Source organism: Oryctolagus cuniculus, chromosome 21 (assembly GCF_051225735.1).
Source record: "Oryctolagus cuniculus isolate XC-2025 breed Fujian yellow rabbit chromosome 21, ASM5122573v1, whole genome shotgun sequence".
Classification (NCBI taxonomy): Eukaryota; Metazoa; Chordata; class Mammalia; order Lagomorpha; family Leporidae; genus Oryctolagus; species Oryctolagus cuniculus.
In genome coordinates this window covers 21271493-21289815 of record NC_142887.1, presented here as the reverse complement: position 1 = coordinate 21289815, position 18323 = coordinate 21271493, and the positions used below count along the sequence as shown (strand labels likewise).

General features: G+C 43.4%; 1 long non-coding RNA gene across 2 annotated transcripts in view; it reads right to left on the bottom strand.

Moving 5' to 3' along the window:
- Window positions 1-18323, bottom strand: part of LOC138847421 (uncharacterized) — an 85909-nt gene that overhangs the window by 17199 nt on the left and 50387 nt on the right. Inside the window, exons 3-4 of one of the 2 annotated variants that reach the window (XR_011385232.2) lie at window positions 17606-17706; window positions 2310-2437 (exon numbers count right to left, since the gene is read on the bottom strand). This is a non-coding gene — a long non-coding RNA (uncharacterized LOC138847421). The remainder of the gene's footprint in view (window positions 1-2309; window positions 2438-17605; window positions 17707-18323) is intronic. The other variant, XR_016227269.1, reaches the window with a different exon arrangement.

Genomic DNA, 18323 nt, shown 5'->3' with positions numbered 1-18323 from the left:
TCCTTCAATCCATGTAGCACAGAGCCAATTATCCAATATTCTAAGCTCACAGGGCCACTGTCAAAATGATGTGCCACAACAAGTGCAAAACACTAAGCACAATTTTTGGTATGAAACAGAAGCTCAAATTTTGCCATTGTTCGCACCATTGTCATTATAATCAACATTATCACAAAGACGCATAATATAAATACGAACATAGCACTCATCTGCTCAAAGGCCTTCCATGGCTCCCCATTGCTAAACTCCTTTGCCTGGCCTTCTTTGCCTAACATCATCACATTGTCCAGGCTGAAGTCCTTCAGCTTCCTAACGTGTGCTTTACATTTCAGTCGTACAGTAAGTGTTTACAGCACTTTGCCAAACACTAGAGGAGAGGAATTAGGCATGAATTAGACTTTCTCAGGCCTAAGAGAACTCATGCTCTACTTGGAAGTTAAGACACTCCCTAGCCAGAGCCCAGGAAGAACTAAATGCTAGCCAAGGGGCAACTTTATCACTGTAGAGTTGATTTCTAACTTACACAGGTCCCTAATGAGCAGGAGAGATTTCTGGGGAAACTCTCTCACCCAGACCCAGTACAGGGCATAATACTTGGTGTTTTATACAGTCATTGATCAGTTTTTGAGTCTAGCATTGTTCTAGGAATTTGGAATTAATTATCTCATTTAAGTATTCACAAATCTATGAACCCATTTTACAGGTGAGAAAGCTGAGGCTCAGAAAGATTAAGGAGTTTGCCTAATATTATGCAATGAATAAAAGGCAATGTTAATCTGAGTCCAGGCAGATCTGCAAATTTCATGATGCTTTCAACCAATAGTGAGGCTTGGGTTGTCACAGAAACACAGACATGACAGGCTTACCAGGCACTTGGAAAGGTATACAGAGCCAAGAGCAGGACAGCCTACCAACAGCATGAGGGCCTTGAACACTCAAATCCAACATCCAACACCCCAGTCAGCATTTTGGTCTTTAGAGATGAGAGCTAGTGCAGCTGTGTGTCCCCTTGCCAAAGACACAGTGCCCGGTGAGGTGCATGTCAGGTTCCCATTCTTCAGCGCAGCTCCATAAATGACAGTGGATGTAACCACCTGTAACTACTCAGCACATGAAAACCCAGTAGCCAAGTTCGGTGTGCTCAGGGACATCAGTGGGTTAGTGACAAGCACAGCCACCCAGCGAGGCCACTGATTACCTCTAATGGACACACTCTTTCTGTTTGTATCACAAACAGTCCAGATTTCCTCAAACTTCCCTGAGAATGGAAGGAAACCTTAGGCCACCTGTTCTCTCCAACCCCTCCCTTCTAACAGTGGTGACACCAATGACGAATGTAATAATAACCAACACTAGAAGACAACTATGTGCCAACTGCGTACTAAGCTTTTTGTTTTTTTTGTTTGTTTGGGTTTTTTTTTTTTTTTTTTTTTTTTTTTTTTTTTTTTTTGGACAGGCAGTTAGACAGTGAGAGAGAGACAGAGAGAAAGGTCTTCCTTCCATTGGTTCACCCCCCAAATGGTCGCTACAGCTGGCGCTGCACCGATCTGAAGCCAGGAGCCAGGTGTTTCCTCCTGGTCTCCCATGCAGGTGCAGGGTCCAAGCACTTGGGCCATCCTCCACTGCCTTCCCAGGCCACAGCAGAGAGCTGGACTGGAAGAGGAGCAACCAGGACAGAATCTGGCACCCCAACCGGGACTAAAACATGGGGTACCAGCGCCACAGGTGGAGGATTAGCCTAGTGAACTGCGGTGCCGGCCGCATACTGTTTTTTATCTGCATTGTTGCAATGAGTGTCCACAATCCAAACAAATAAGTTCAATTCTTCTTGTTCCCATTCTACAGATGAAGAGATTGAAGCTTAAACAGACAGGTTCAGTAACTTCCCCAAAATCATACCACCAGGACGCAAATGTGCCAGCATTTAACCCTGGTGTGTTTGACTCGTATACTTGTGTTTTTAATTAGTCTGAAAAATTGTTTAAAGGATTAAAAAATGAATTCATCACTAACAGTTACATTGTCTATGTGTATGAGTCCCAGAGCAAATAATAAACCAATTTCTTGGCGGGGAAAAAAGGGGAAGAGGTATCAAATCAGCAGATTGTCTAATGCAGTCAGGTACTTAGTTAAATTGACAAATCCATTTCATTGAAAATAATAGAGATAATAATTGTACCATCTTTTCTCGGTTTTAAGAGTTATATGTCTGAAAGCATTCTCTAAGGAAGTAAGGGTATTGCAGCTGTTATGCTACGGTCAGCAATTATGGCAAGTGGAACAAAGCCATGTCAAGGGGATAGTTTTACCTTAAGAGGTTTGAACAGGATCCCATCCATTTTGAATATTCCATGTGGCTCAGAGGTGCAAGGATACCCCACTCCAAATGCTGTCTCCTTGTGCCCCTCTTTGGATAGGAACACACAGTTCCCAACATCTGCAAGAAAACATTGCCACTTCCTTTTTATCTCCATGCTCCTCCTTGCTTCCCACTTCTCCAAATCAGAGCATTTCTTCTGCCCCCATCAGCCCACCTCACATCAGCTCCCAGCTTCCCAGAGCCCCACCTGCTTCGTGACAGACACCAAGAGCAGCACAATCACCCAGAGAATCAAGGGGAACAGACTTGACTTTGCTGTAGGAAGGCCCAGCCTTGCCACTGTTGGATGTATCAACTCCAAGAAATAATTTACAAGGGATACTAGAACAAAAGAAACACAAGTTCACATACACACACACATGCCAGTGAATATTATTGAGTTTCATCCATCAAGATGCCTTTGAACAGATCTCATAAACATAAAAAAATGTTTATGATGGTGAAGAACACACTTTAATGTCTCCTGAACAATTTGTGTTGTCAGGAGCACCCAGTGCAATATTTTCTCATTTGTCCCCTCTACTGCTGCTGACCACTCTGAAAGAAATGAGCTTCCCACTGTATTAATAGCTTTCTCATCTTCCTGCCACTGCTCCCTCTAAATGGCTTGCCATTATCTATTCATGAAATAAATAACTGCTACCTTTCATGTCTCCCAAATGCCTCTGTGCCAAGCAAGAATAAAGAACTCCAAATCTCTCCAACGGACCCTCCAGATTCATAGTCACAGGAGAATCTGGCAAGGCTGCCTGTGTGTGAAATCAGGGGGAACTGTGTAACACGGGCTTCCTGCTGACACAAGGGAATTTCCACAGGGCCCAGTGGAATGCACCTCAGTTTGCAGGTGTGGCGGGTGAAGCCTTCACTGGGTCCAGAATCCCTTCCATCACTTCCTTGTGAGATTTTTAGCCACCTGTCTGTATGACAAGCCCAGTAATCCTGGCACTTAAACATGAAAGCTCCAGAGTCAAATAGATTTGGGTTAAAAACCCAGTTCTACCACTTACCACCTATGTGAGCTTAGGCACGTTTCTTTGCCTCTCTGAGCCTCTACCTCTTCTATTATAAAATAAGGATAATTGTACCTACTTCATATGGTAGTTCTGAGGGTGAAAGGAGTGAATTAACATCATAATGTGCTTAGAACAATGCCTGGCCTGTCATAGGCACATGTAAGTATTTGCTTTCTTATTTTCATTCTCATAAATTGAGAATGAGTGTAAAGACTTGGCATATAATAAGCACTCAATGTATGGTAACCATCATCATCATTATTATTATTTGCCTACTTCATCAGGACAGCATTGTTGATTTCTTTAAAAAAAAAGTATCCATTGATCACTGACGTCATAAATAAGAGTGTTAACTGTTAAAGGAACAACAGAAGTCACTGTGCACTTGCTCCCCATGTAGGACCTCTGTCTCTAATGAATTGTACTATGAGAATCAACTACAAATTTTCTTCCCAAACTGTGCTGTATATGTTGTGTGTGAGAGTGGGTGCAAATTGTTGAAGTCTGTGCTTAGCATGGAGTTGGTCCTCTGTATATAAAGTCAAACTAAAATTGAAACATAATGAAGAAGATGGGAGAGGGAGAGGGAGGTGGGATGGGAGTTGGGGGGGGCATGGGGGAAAGAACCACTATATTCTCTAAAGTTGTATCTATGAAAAAAATGCATTCATTAAATAAAAACTTTAAAAATAAAGATTATTCCTGAAAAAAAGTATCCATGTTAAAAGAAAAATAAACATATTTAAATGATCTCATCACAGATAGTAAAGTGCTTTACATATATTACGTGATTGAATTCTGATAATTATGTAATAATTATCATTATCTCTACTTCTCACATGAGAAAGCAGATTCAGGAAGGTTAAGTTTTTGTCCATGTCCACATGTGAGTGTGAGGGGCAGAGGCAAGTTTGACCCAATGACAAAATGTGTTCCCATTCCATCTAGATGGTCGTCACCAGGAAGGCAAGGCCTCGTCTGTCTGTTTCTGATGTTATCTCTGATAACCAGAACACAGCCAGGATTATAGAAGTTGCTCACATAGGTCCTAATCAACTCTTATGGCATGCGAAGTACTAGTCTAAGTACTTCCTGCATGTGCCCTTGTTTAATTCTTACAGCAACCACATAAACGGGGCACTGGTATTATCCTTATTTGAAAGCTAAGGAGATGGGTGGATGGGTGAGTTGGAGGGAGGGAGGAAGGGAGGAAAGGAGGGAGGAAGGAAGGAAGGAAAAATAGGTGGGTAGGGGGGTGGATGGATGGATGGTAGAAGCATGGATAGGTGGACAAATAGGTGGGTGGGTGGGTAGATGAATGGTTGGATGGATGGATAGATCAATGGATGGATAAATGGCTGGGTAGATGGGTGGATGACATTACTCTAGTATTATCAAGATTAACCTGAAATAGAAATCACATTGAATTCTTCATAAGAAAAAAAAAGTCCCCACAACTTCTTCTGACCCCAAGAATTCTGTTGCAGAATTTCTTGGGAGCTTCCAGTCCTGGGATATGTATACAATTGGCCCTCTGTATCCAAAAGTGTCACATCCCCAGATTCAACTAACCCACAGGTCAAAAATATTTTTAATTGCATCTGTATTAACCATGTAAAGATTTTTTATTTTGTCATTATTCCATAAACAATACAGGGTAACAAATATGCAAATAGCATTTACCTTGAATTAATTATTGTAAGTAATCAACAGATGACTTAAAGTATATGGAAGAGCTACATAGGTTTTGTGGAAATACTACACTGGTTTATGTTGGACCTTTGAGCATCCGAAGACTTTGGTATCACAGTGAGACACTGGAAGCAAGCTCCCACAGACACCAAAGCTTGAGTGTACAATTGAATCCTCTCACTAGGTATGATGAGTTTTTTGAGTTGACCAAGTATCTGGTTCTCAAAAATTGTGATACAAAGATGAAAATCAAGTAGCTGCTAAGGTTGAAGCCAACTGCTGCTCTGGTGATTTAAAAGGGGGACTCTAGCAAATAAATACTGTACCCAAAACTAGAAGGTCTTCAGTCAAAGTGAAGGAGAATATAAAAGCAGCTTATCAGGAAAATTCTACACTTTTGGAAATGCCATGGTGGAGTGGGCTGGAAGTGATCAAAGTTTGGTATCAAAGACATTTGGGTTCAACTACATGCTCTGTTCCTTTTTAGATGTGTGCCCTTTTGAATCTCAACTTTTCCATCTGCAAGACAGAAATTATCTGTCTTACTTCACTGAGATATTTTGAAGATTCAATGAAGTAATTGATAAAGAAACATTCATCAGGGCTGGTGCTGTGGTGTAGAAGGCTAAGCCTCCACCTGTAGCACCGGTATCCCATAAGGGCACTGGTTCATGTCCCGGCTGCTCTTCTTCCAATCCAGCACTCTGCTTATGGCCTGGGAAAGCAGTGGAAGATGGCCCAAGTGCTTGGCCCCTGTACCCACGTAGGAGACCTGGAAGAAGCTCCTGGCTTCAGATTGGCTCAGCTCCATCTGTTGTGGCCATTTAGGGAATGAACCAGCAGACAGAGACCTTTCTCTCTGTCTCTCCCTCTGTAACTCTACCTGTCCCATAAATAAATAAAAAGTTTAAATAAATAAAAAAGAAATCAACATGGTTCTCATCATCACTTGGGATAGATAAGGAAATATCACATGCAGCAGAGGACCCAGCTCATTCTCCTATTCACCAAGCGCCACAATGATTGTATTTGCTGTCTATAGAAGGAAAAGGCCAAATAAAACACCATACAGCAAAGACCTACACTGGCCTCATAAGTGTGTCTAAATTCCTGAGCCACAGATTATCAAGGTAGGCAACTTCTATGCCAGAATGCAAAAGCTAATCCCTTAACTGCAATGCATTGCTGAAAGAAACTAAAGAGGACTTAAATAAAAGGAACAACATCCCATGTTGACATAAGATCTGTAAAATGGCAATAATCTGCAAATTGATTTACATACTCAAAGTAATTCTTATCAAAATCTCAGCTGGCTTTTTTTTGTTCAGAACTTGGCCACCTGACACTAAGTTTCATATGGAATTGGAAGAATCCAGAATAGGCAAAATGATTCTCAAAAAAGACAAAGTTGGAGGACTCACATGTTAAGATAAAACTTTCTACAAAGCTATAGAACTGAAACTGCAGTAGAGTAACACAGACATATAGATAAATGGACTAAAACTGTGAAGCTCTTATATTTTGGCCAATTTATTGCTGATTGACTGGTTAGAGCAAGTTCAGGAGCTCTACTGTACATCATGGTGACCAGTTAATAACAATATATTGTACACTGGAAAAGAGCCAGTTGCTTTTTGACAAGGGAACCAAGACTATTCAACTGACAAACAACAATTTTTTTTCAAAAATGGTGCTGGAACAACTGGATAGTCACATACAAGAGAATGAAGTTGGTCCTATTCCTTATAGAAGGGTGGGGAACGTCCAGCCCACAGGTATTATAAGAACCTGGTGCAAACCTGCCAAGGAAATCACAGTTAATTCAATAAATCTATAGCCGGCTAATTTTTAAGTTGCAATTTTGCACGGCCTATGAATGATGTTATAAATATCCAAAGGCCCTTGGCAGAAGAAAGTTCCCCACTCTTGCATATACAAAAATGAAATCAAAATGTATAATATATTTAGATGTAAGGGCTAAAGATATAAAATTAGAAGGAAACAGGATCTTATGGCTTTATATTTGATGTCTCAAATATGACACCAAAAGCAGAAATGACAAAAGAAAAAGAGAATAAATTAGATTTCATCAGAATTAAAATATTTTGTTTCAAATGATACTATCAAGAAGCTGAAAATACAAGCATAGAATGAGAGAAATATGTATGAGATATTGAGAATATATGAAGAACTGTGGTAATCCAGTAATGGAACTACAAACAAACCAATTTTAAAAACAGGCAAAGTATCTGAATAGACGTTCCTCCAAAAAGATTTACAAATGGTCAACAAACACGTGAAAAATGCTCAACATGATTTGCATTAGGAAAATGCAAAACTACAAGGCATATTTCATACCCACTGGAGTAGCTACAATTAAGAAGAATAATAACAAACGGTAGGAGGATGCGGATATACTAAAACCCTGACGTTGTTAATAGAAATGTAAAATGAGGCAGCCAGTTTGGAAAATAGTTTTCCAGTTCTTCAAAAGGTTAAAAATAGTTAATCAGTTAATCTATAGCTTAGTTATCCTACTTTTACTTATTCAATCAAGAGAAATAAAGACACAAGTCCACATAAAAACTTGTGTACAAATGTTCACTATACTACTATCCATAAGATCCCAAAGTAGGAAAAACTCAAATGAAAATCCACTGATCAACTGATAAATAGAATATGGTCTATCCACAATAGAATATTCAGCCACGAAATGGAATTAAGTACTGATACATGCTTTAATGTGGATGAACTTTGAAAATATTATGCTAAGTGAAAGCAGCAAGTCACAAAGGACCACATATTAGGGATCTCATTTGTGTGAAATGTATAGGCAAATCTATAGAGACAAAAAGTATGTTAGTGGTTGCCTGGAGGATGGGGGGAATTTGAGGGAAAATGGAGAGTGACACTAATGGTAGGGAGATTCTGTTGGGGATTGTGAAAATGTTCCAATTTCTTTTTTTTTTTTTCTTTAATTTGAGAGGTAGAATTACAGACAGTGAGAGAGAGAGACAGAGTGAAATGTCTTCCCTCCGTTGGTTCGCTCCCCAAATGGCCTCCATGGTCCACGCTGCGCCAATCCTAAGCCAAGAGCCAGGTGCTTCCTCCCGGTCTCCCATGCAGGTGCAGGGGCCCAAGCACCTGGGCCATCCTCCACTGCACTCCCAGGCCACAACAGAGAGCTGGACTGAAAGAGGACTAGAACCCAGTGCCCATATGGGATGCTGGTGCCACAGGTCGAGGATTAACCAAGTGAGCCACGGCGCCGGCCCCAAAATGTTCCAATATCTAATAGTGATGGTTGCACAATTCTGTGAATATACTAAAAATCATTGAAGTGTACACTGGAAATGGATGAATCCTATGATATGTGAATTACATCTTAATAAAGCTATCAAAATTTAAACCCATTGGGGGAGGAAAGCATTAGAATATTTCTATGTATCCTTCTAAAACTTCATTTTATATATTTCACATAAAATCTATGTTAAGGATCAAAATGGGTTCTCCACAAAAATTCATGTGTTAGCCAGCGCCGCGGCTCAATAGGCTAATCCTTCACCTAGCGGCACCAGCACACCGGGTTCTAGTCCCGGTTCGGGCGCCAGATTCTATCCCGGTTGCCCCTCTTCCAGGCCAGCTCTCTGCTGTGGCCCGGGAGTGCAGTGGAGGATGGCCCAAGTGTTTGGGCCCTGCACCCCATGGGAGACCAGGAGAAGCACCTGGCTCCTGTCATCGGATCAGCGCGGTGTGCCGGCCGCAGCGTGCCGGTCACAGCGGCCATTGGAGGGTGAACCAACAGTAAAGGAAGACCTTTGTCTCTCTCTCACTATCCACTCTGCCTGTAAAAAAAAAAAAAAAAAAAAAAAAAAAAAAAAAAAAAAAATTCATGTGTTGAAGTCCTAACCTCCCAGTACCTCAGAATGCAGCAGCTTCATTTGGAAATAAGGCCATTCCAAATTCCGAATGTAGTGTGGGTCCTAATCCAAAATGACCGATGTCCTTATAAAAAGGGGAAGTAAATTCAAAGACAAACACATAGAATGACACAAAGGGACTCAGTGAGAAGACAGCCATGGATAAGCCAAGGGAAGAGGCCTGAGCAGATCCTTCCCTAGGACTCAGAAGGGACCAACCATGCCAACACCTTGACTTTGCATTTTCAGCTTCTGGAACTGGCATACAATATATTTCCATTGTTTAAGCCATCTTTGTGGTAATTTGCTATGGTGATCGTAGCTGGAAAACTAACACCATCTATGTTACCTTACTAGAGTGGTACATGCACATAATTATGCAAACTTACGCACATCTACAGTATTGAGAATCATTCTCTCTCTGAATAAAGCACACCTCCTGTAGTATGTGGGGTGGGGAAGGAGAACAGCACCTGCAGACCAGCTGGCCTGGACATGGCTCCCCTCTCACTCCTGAGTAGCTACCTGATGGGCATCAAATCTTCCCTCAATAGCAAGGCTTAGATAATCATCCCTTCTACAAAAGGTTTGGTCAAATCTAACAAGAGTGTGTTTTTGTGATGCCTCGACAATGCCTAGGCTCTAGATGACAGACATTCAACAAATTATAGCCCCAGCTTAAATTGTTCAGGTTATAATGTGCAATGGAAGCTTGTGAGCCAGGCAGACTTCAGGCAGATATTCAGAAAATATTTACTGAGCACTTACTATATGCCAGGCACCAGAGAATATAATAGTAAACAAAATAATTAAAATTCCCTGCCCTGTAGGGCTTATAGTCAAGTAGGAGGAAGGCAGGCAACAAAATAAATAAGTGAATTATACAGTAAGATAGTAAGTTAGAAGGTAAAAAGTGCTCTAGAGAGGAAAATAAAAAGTAGCAAGCACTAATCATGTAAGGAGGCACAGAGAGGTATTGAAATGACACAGCACAGTCAGGGTAAGTCTCATGGAAATGGTGAGGTCTGAACAGGACTTGAGGGAGATGAGGAATATGTCTTGCCATGTCTGGGATTTGAATTCCGGCTCTGCTATTTGCTTTCAATGTGAGTAGGGAGGGCCAACTTATTTCCCTGAGCCTTCATTTCATGATCTGTAAAATGTGGAGAGTGGTGCCCACCTCACAGACTTTTCAGATTTCATAATCATGTATTCTAAGGGTTTTGTGCATAACATTTTTAAGAAAACTGGAAAAATAATGGTTAGCATTTATTAGACACTTCCTCTACTTTCCAGGCATTGCGTATGTACCACTTCATTTAACCCACACGATCCCTCAATGAGGTCGGCAGCATTCTGTTTTCATTTTACAGAAGAAGAAACTGAGTCTGGAGAGGGGAAGTAACCTGGCCCACACCACTGAATTAGGAAGTGGTGCAGTCAGGACATGAACCTGGGCCTATCTGACTCCCAGATCTGCTGCACTCTCTTCGCTGACTGGCTGAGTGAGCTTAGACAGTCACTTCCCTAAGCCTCCACTTCCAGGGAAGAACTGGAACACCAGCTGCTGTTTCATCAGATACCTTGATGAGCATCTTAATTTAATCCAGTTTGGCCTGTATCTGAGGAGGTCTGATAGGAAAACGTGGGTCTCTAGACCCACGAAGGGTGTAGAACAGCCAAGCTCGGCCGACAGATTTCATCTTCTAGTCCAGTTTTCATTAGGGGCAGTGGTTGCCCAGAACCCTTATCCTGGGAAGGATTTTAACACCACAACTAGTCTGAGCGGGCAATAGCGCCATGGTCTGTTAGTAGTGATGTCTGGCATGGACATTACTAACAGAGAACAGAGGCTGACTGATGTTAAGTCACTTCTACTAGTCCTAAATGGAAAACACAAATATTTCGCTAGGTCAAAACATGCCTGCCTGTTTTATTTGGTAGAGGAAGAAAGCAATTCAAGTGAGTTACCAACCCAGATCATGTGAATGTGAATTTAAGAAATAATTCTCGCCATCCACTGGAAACCATCTGTTTTCTGACCTTTATCCAACAGTTCAAGCTGTATTTGATAACATGGTAATCAAACAAAAAAAGTGCTTAACTACTTTAGAATGGAAGACATGGTGCTGGCATTATGGCACAGATTCTTATGCCAACACCTGTGATGCTGGCGTCCCATGTAAGTGCAGATTCGAGTCCGGCTGCCCTACTTCTGATTCAGCTCCCAGCAAATGCGCCTGAGAAGCAGAAGATGGCACAAGTACTTGGGCCCCTGCCATCCACGTGGGAAGAGAGTGTTTCCCAAACAGCTGAACTGCTCCCTCTGCACTCAGGGACCCAACCACCTCTGCAAGGTCTAAGAGCTTCCTTATCTTTCACATCAAGGAGATCATAAAACAACATGCCCATCAGGGGGATGCTCAAAGGAAACTCTCCCCACTCTGGAGAAGGATTTGTGCAGGAAGTTGCTAAAAATTACTCCTAGGGCATCACAGGCTGAATTCATTAACTACTCTCAATTATCCCAGACACAGCCTGGGACATGACTAAAAGGGAAGTAGAAGAAAATCCAGCAATCCTTCCTGTTTTGCCCTGAGAGTCAGTAGAAAGGCTTGTGAGACTCATGCAGACCTGAGTGTGAATCCCGTCTGGGCCATTTCCTGCTGTGAGAACTTGTACAGGCAGTTCACCTCCCAGAGCCTTAGATTCCTTACGTTGAAAGTGGCGAGAGGCAGGCATTTAACCTAGCAATGAAGCCTCCCATGTCATATTCCAGTACCTGGGTTGGATGACTGGCTCTGGCTCCTTGATGCAGATCCTGGGATGGCTCAAGTAACTGGGTTCCTGCTACCCACATGGGAGACCTGCACTGAGTTTCCGACTGGCCCACTCCTAGCCATTGCAGGCATTTTGGGGAGTGTGCCAGCAGCCAGAAGTGCTCACTCTCTCACTCGCTCTTTCTCTCTCTCCTACTCAAATAAAAAATAATAATAAAGTGGAGCTAGTAACATACCTTTGTCCTGGCATTTATTATGAGGATTAAATGAAATAATGAACACAAAGCACTCAGTGGAATACCTGCAATGTAGTAAGCCCTCTAACAAATGTGAGTTCTGCTTGCTGCATTCACGATGAGGAGGGAACATATCTATATTTTTAATGGACATTATGCAGACTAACATTAAAGTGAATCAGAATCCCCACATTAAATCTGAGAGCTGGCAGGGCTGGCATGGCGTAGCAGGTCAAGCCACCACCTGTGATGCTGGCATCCCATATAGGCACCAGTTCATGTTCTAGTTGCTCCACTTCGAATCCAGCTCCATGATAATACAGCTAGAAAAGCAGCATAAGATGGCCCAGATGCTAGGACCCCTGACACCCTTTTGGGAGACCCAGATGAAGCTCCTGGCTCTAGCCTGGCCCAGTCTCAGCTGTTACAGCCATTTGAAGAGTGAACCAGTGGATGGAGGATCTCTCTCTCTCTCTCTCCTGCTTTCTGATTCTGCCTTCCAAATAAATAAATCTTTTTTGAAAAAAAATAAATAAGTAAATCTGAGAGCAGTAATGGGAACGAATACTGGATAAAAAGCCAGGCCCCCACTCTGCATCCCCTGATCAGTCAACCTTGAGAATTTCACCCCACTTCTGGCTTTGATTGTCCCATGCATTACAGATAAAGGGTAGAATAAGGTTTCAGACATGGACACAGGGCTCAGCAAGTCCCAGCCCTGCATTTTCTGAGTGATTGAGGCTGGGTTTCCTGCTCTGTGAATGGGGAAGGTGATAAGACCACCAGCTTCCCAGTGACCATGAATTTTAAAAACACACTCAAAAATGAGAGCAATACTGTCTTACTTTCTTTAATAGTGTTGTGAAAATAACTCTCAGGTTCTGCCCTGCTTCAAGAAGCCAATGTCAGCAGCAGAATGGAAGAAAACCAAATTGCAGGTGACAGTTTGCCCTGGATATGCTGCATGTGCGGAGCTGAAAACCACCGGGACACTGGTTCCACTACCCGAAGACTTTCCCATCCCCCAACATCCCGTTCTCTTCCCTCCAAAGGCAGTCACAATTATTCAGAAAGTTTTAAAAATATGTCTCCTTCTCCAGGGCTCTGTGGTTCCAATTCTAAAAGAAAGCAAAGCTCTTATATCAGCATTAATTAAACTGCCAGCTACTAACAGTCCCATTACTCAACCAGTAAATCTCATTCCTATCTATTTGGCAAGAATCCCTTGGCCACATCAACCCCGGCTGGAGCTTTGTGTTACCTTAAAGGACTCTTGGTGGCTGCTGGAGTGTCTCTTCTTCCCAGCCATCTTGCAGCACTGTGGAAATAGCTTCTCTAGGCACTTTCCCCATCTGTCTTAATTTTTTAAATTATACTTTTATTAAACCCTTAAGGAAAATGGACTTGCCAAGTTCTCATTAAACAGGGAACTATGCGCTGCATAAAACAAAGAGATGAAATTTTTTTGAAAGCTGCCCTCACAATTTGCCTTAATGAATTCTCCCTCCACTGCCATATTACAGAGTGTGCAAATAAATAGAGTGCTTTGTGAGTGGTAGATGGGCAAATAGACACTTAAGTAGCTAATAATAGTTCTGGCGGCCTCCAATTGGGCTCCCTCTTCCTAGGAACTCCAAGCCTGTGGTGCATTTTGGGAAGCTCCTCTCTCCCTGAAGACTGACTTAATGCCAGGGTGGGAAGGAAGCACTCAGGGAAGGAGAATGTGTCCTACACCACAGCCTCAGAGGAAGTAATGGAATCCTGCATTCTAGAAGAATACACAATGTTTACTGAGTACCTACTCTTGCAGGCAGGCTGTGACGTGCTAGCACCACTGGCCAGAGTCAGTGCTCGATAACTGATGAATTTTTTTTTCTTAAAAAAAAATTTATTTATTTGAAAGACAGAGTTACAGATAGGCAGAGGCCGAGGCAGAGACAGAGAGAGGTCTTCCATCCACTGGTTAACTCCCCAGATGGCCGCAATGGCCAGAGCTGCGCTGATCTGAAGCCAGGAGCCAGGAGCTTCTTCTGGGTCTCCCACACATGTGCAGGGGCCCAAGGACTTGGGCCATCCTCCACTGCTTTCCCAGGCCATAGCAGGGATCTGGATCAGAAGTGGAGCAGCTGGGCCTCAAACCAGCACCCATATGGGATGCTGGCACCACAGGCGGCACCTCTACCTGCTATGCCACAGCGCCAGCCCTGAATCAGGTTATTGTTCCCAACTCCAAACCCTCCCTAAACACGTGTCTTGAGACTGCTTCCCACTGTGGGTGGAGCCTACCTCCTTGTCCCACTGAGGTTGTGCTTAGTCATGTGATTTGCCTTGGCCAATGAAATGTGGGACGAAGTGACAGTTCTCAAGGAGTAGCACGTACGTCCAATCTCTCACACCCGGCCATCACCACAATGAGAGCATTGCCCAGAGTTATTGGTCCCACAACAAGACAAAGAAGACATGCACAGCCCAACTGAACAAACCCTACCCCTCTGCAGACACATGAGTGAGAAGATGTCTGCTATCACAGGTCACTGAGATTTAGGATTCACTTGTTTGATGTCAATGATGCATCAGGATAATCTGTGGAGCTTCCAAAAAGTGCTGATGTCTAAGGCCATCAGCAGATCCTGACTCAACTCATCAGAGGTGAGCAGGGCACCTTCCCATGATTCTAATGTGCAGGCAGGATTGAAAACCACTGTTCTGCAGTATCTCAATCCTCTCTTCAATGTGAGGTAGGGCGTACTGTCCCCACTTTACAAGTGAACAAACCGAGTGTTGGAGACAAGGAGTGGTCACAGAAAGTGGCAGCAGTAGGAATCAAACCCAAATCTTTAGGACTCAGAAAGCTCCAAAGTAGCTGGGAGAGGTGTTAAAGTATGAATTCTGGGGCTCCACTACGCCTACTAAGTCATCCCTCTGAATGTAGGAGCCAAGAACTGACTTGGTGAACTGACTTCTGAACAAGCAGGATTCTGAAATGACCCCCATAAGCCCTGCCCCTCTCTGTGTATGCCCTGTGTAATTCTCTCACCTTGAGTATGGGTGAGACCGGTGTTCAGGAGGGTTGTCACTGTCCTGATAAGCTTATACTTTATTGAAGGTATTTGTAGATGTAATAAGGGTCCCTAATCAGTTGACTTTAAATTGATCAAGTAGGGAATTTTCTGGGGTGGGCCCTAATCAGATGAGGTGTTTAGAAGATATACAGGCCAGAGACAGAAGGTGTCAGAGAGATCAAAGTATCAGAGGCACTCTGTTCTTGGCCTTGAGAAATCAAACCTTCATGTTGTGAAGAGAGCCACACAGCAGAGAGCGGTGTGCAGCCACTGGAGACTGATTGTCTCAGTCCTACAACCTCAAGAAACTAAATTCTGCCACCTACCAACGTGTAAGAGATCCCCAAGCTCCATCTGTGGTCAACACCATGCCCTCACCCTGGGGAGATCCTGAGCACTAGACCAAGCTACCCCACGTCCAGACTCCTGTCTCATGGTAATGATGAGATAATAAATCTGTGCTTTTTAAATTAAGTGTGTGAGTAGCCAGTATTATGAAACAGCAGGTTAAGCTACCACCTGAGATGATGGCATCCAATATTGGAACACTGATTCAGGTTCCACTTCCAATCCAGCTCCCGCAGAAGACAGCCCAAGTGCTTGGGCCCCTGCCACCTACGTGGGAGACCTAGATGGAGTTCTTGACTCCTGCCTTTGGACTGAGCCAGTCTGGACCATTACAGCCATTTGGGGAATGAGCCAGCTGGTGAAAAATCTCTTTATCTCTCTCTCTCTCTCTCTCTCTCTCTCTCTCTGTAACTCTGCCTTTCAATTGACTCTCACTGGGATTAAACATGACAATAGGTCTGCTCTGATTTCATCATCATTTAAAAAAATCATCTATTATTTTTCACTTTATGTTTCTGTGTGGGAGCAAACTGTTGAAATCCATACTTGATGTATACTAAGCTGATCTTCTGTATATTAAGATAATCAAAAATGAATCTTGATGTGAATGGAAGGGGAGAGGGAGTGGGAAAGGGGAAGGTTGTGGTGGGAGGGACGGTATGGGGGGTAAGCCATTGTAATCCATAAGTTGTACTTTGGAAATTTATATGCATTAAATAAAAGTTTAAAAAAAATTTACTAATTGAGTGCATGGTGATTTGTTACACAGATAGAAACTAACACAGAGGGGCCAACACTGTGGCATAGCAGGGAAAGCCACTGCCTGCAGTGCCAGCATGCCATGTGGCCCCATATGGGGCCACTTTGAGCCCCAGCTGTTCCACTTCCAATCCAGCTCTCTACTAAAGCCTGGGAAAGCGGTAGAAGATGGCCCAAGTCCTTGGGCCCCTGCACCCAAGTGGGAGACCTAGAAGAAGCTCCTGGCTCCTGGCTTTGGATTGGCTGAGTTCCAGCTGTTGCAGCCACCTGGGGAGGGAACCAGCAATGGAAGACCTCTCACTCTCTCTCTCTCTCTGCCTCTGCCTCTGCCTCTCAGTAGCTCTGCCTTTCAAATAAATAAATAAATCTTTGAAAAAAAAAAAAATAACGCAGATTCCCAGGCAATTGGAATATAAGTGAGTACCCTAGAGCCACTCTTTGAGAAACACCAGAATCATCTCCTCTAAGGCTGAGTGAAATTGGAAACCAATGTGATTAACCAGTTAAAAGCCAAACTAGACCCCAAGTAAAATATTACCAGATTAAGTTTGGAAGTTTGTTGTTGCTGCTGTTGTCTTGGTTTGGTTTGAGGTTTGCTCATTTGTGAAATGAAATGTTGATACCTGGGTGTGTTCAAAACAGCAACATTCTTAATAAGCCTTAAGCCAGCTCTTCTCAAACTGTCAATGATGGAGGCTCAGACTTGCATTTTCCTAAGACATCGTGGACTGATGAATCATTCTACTGTGCGTGATTAGATATCACCAGCTGGCAGCACATGGAACTCATCAAAGTTTCAGCAATACTCAAACCAGCCTGCACCCTCAGGAAAGCACAGTGCTAAACTGCCATGAATGTTTCCAATTCCCAGTTCCAGGCATCTAATTGACCTTGCCCTGGACTGACAGCAAACTACTCACAGGTGAACAACTCAGAGACCACACTTTGAGTAACACCAGCTTAGGGTCAAGCAGGGCCCTCTGACTCCCCTGCTCCAGTGCCGGGCTGGACCCACAGACATGCTGAGGTGCTGCATATCCCCAAGTCAGCCACACCCAGCTTCTTTCCATTTCAGATTTCCCTAAGTCCAGTTGGGGTGGGAAAAGGTTTCTGATCATTGAAGATTGACATCCAACGTGAGACCCACAAGAGGCTAGGAACCAGCAGAATTTACCATGAAGTTTACGGAATATAAGTTTCAGGACTCCTCATTTGAAAACATCTGGTAAATAAATGTATACTTCTATACCTAAGTTTTATTAATAATTTTGTATCTTTAAGGGGATCATCTAAACTGTATAAGGGTCCGACCCCCTAAACCCTGATCTGCCCCTGTTGGAGAATGAGGCCAAAGCTCACCAAGCCATTAGGTCTACTTCATGAAGTTGCTCACATCTTGCATGTATTTCACTCACATTCTTCTTCGAGGAAGAAGCTCTGTGTCTCCTGAGAGCCCTGGAGTGAAGCCACTGAACCTAGATGAGCAGCTGCTTTGTCGGAGCCTCAGTTTCTCCATCTGCGTGATAAGGAAAACAGCATCTCAGTGCTTAGTGGGGACATGAGCTAACCCGCCTAGTGTAGAGCTAGCCGTGTGACAGAGGCAGTACCTGGTGACCTAGCACTTGGCCTCTGGACGCAGGACACCTGGGGTGCAAAGCCTGGCTCACCACTGACCAGTGGTGGGCCTTTGCAAGTTTCCCAGCATCTCCAAGCCTCAGCCTCCTCAGCTATTAAATAAGGGCTAACATGGGGTCACTCTGAGGATTAGTAAGATGATCCATGAAAAGGATCAGCAGACTCCCTGGGGCAGAGTGCTGAAAAATGGCAATTATTATTTTGCAAATGCAGGTGAAGGCTTTGGGCTGAAGAACAGCATTTAGGAGGGACATCTGAGAGCCAAGGTTATGGTTCAAGGATGCCATGAACCTGGAGCTCAATTGAGCCAACAAACCACTGAGGGCTCAGATCCATAGTCTCCGACCCTTTGGTGCAGAAGGAACTCACCCCCCACAAAGCCAGCCTGTCACAGGCCACCAAGTCTGCTTCCCTCTTCAGAGACCTGGCTGCCGCATGCAGACACTCACTAGTTCTCAATTTGCTCCTGTATCTTCCCCCACTAATATCTCCCTGGGG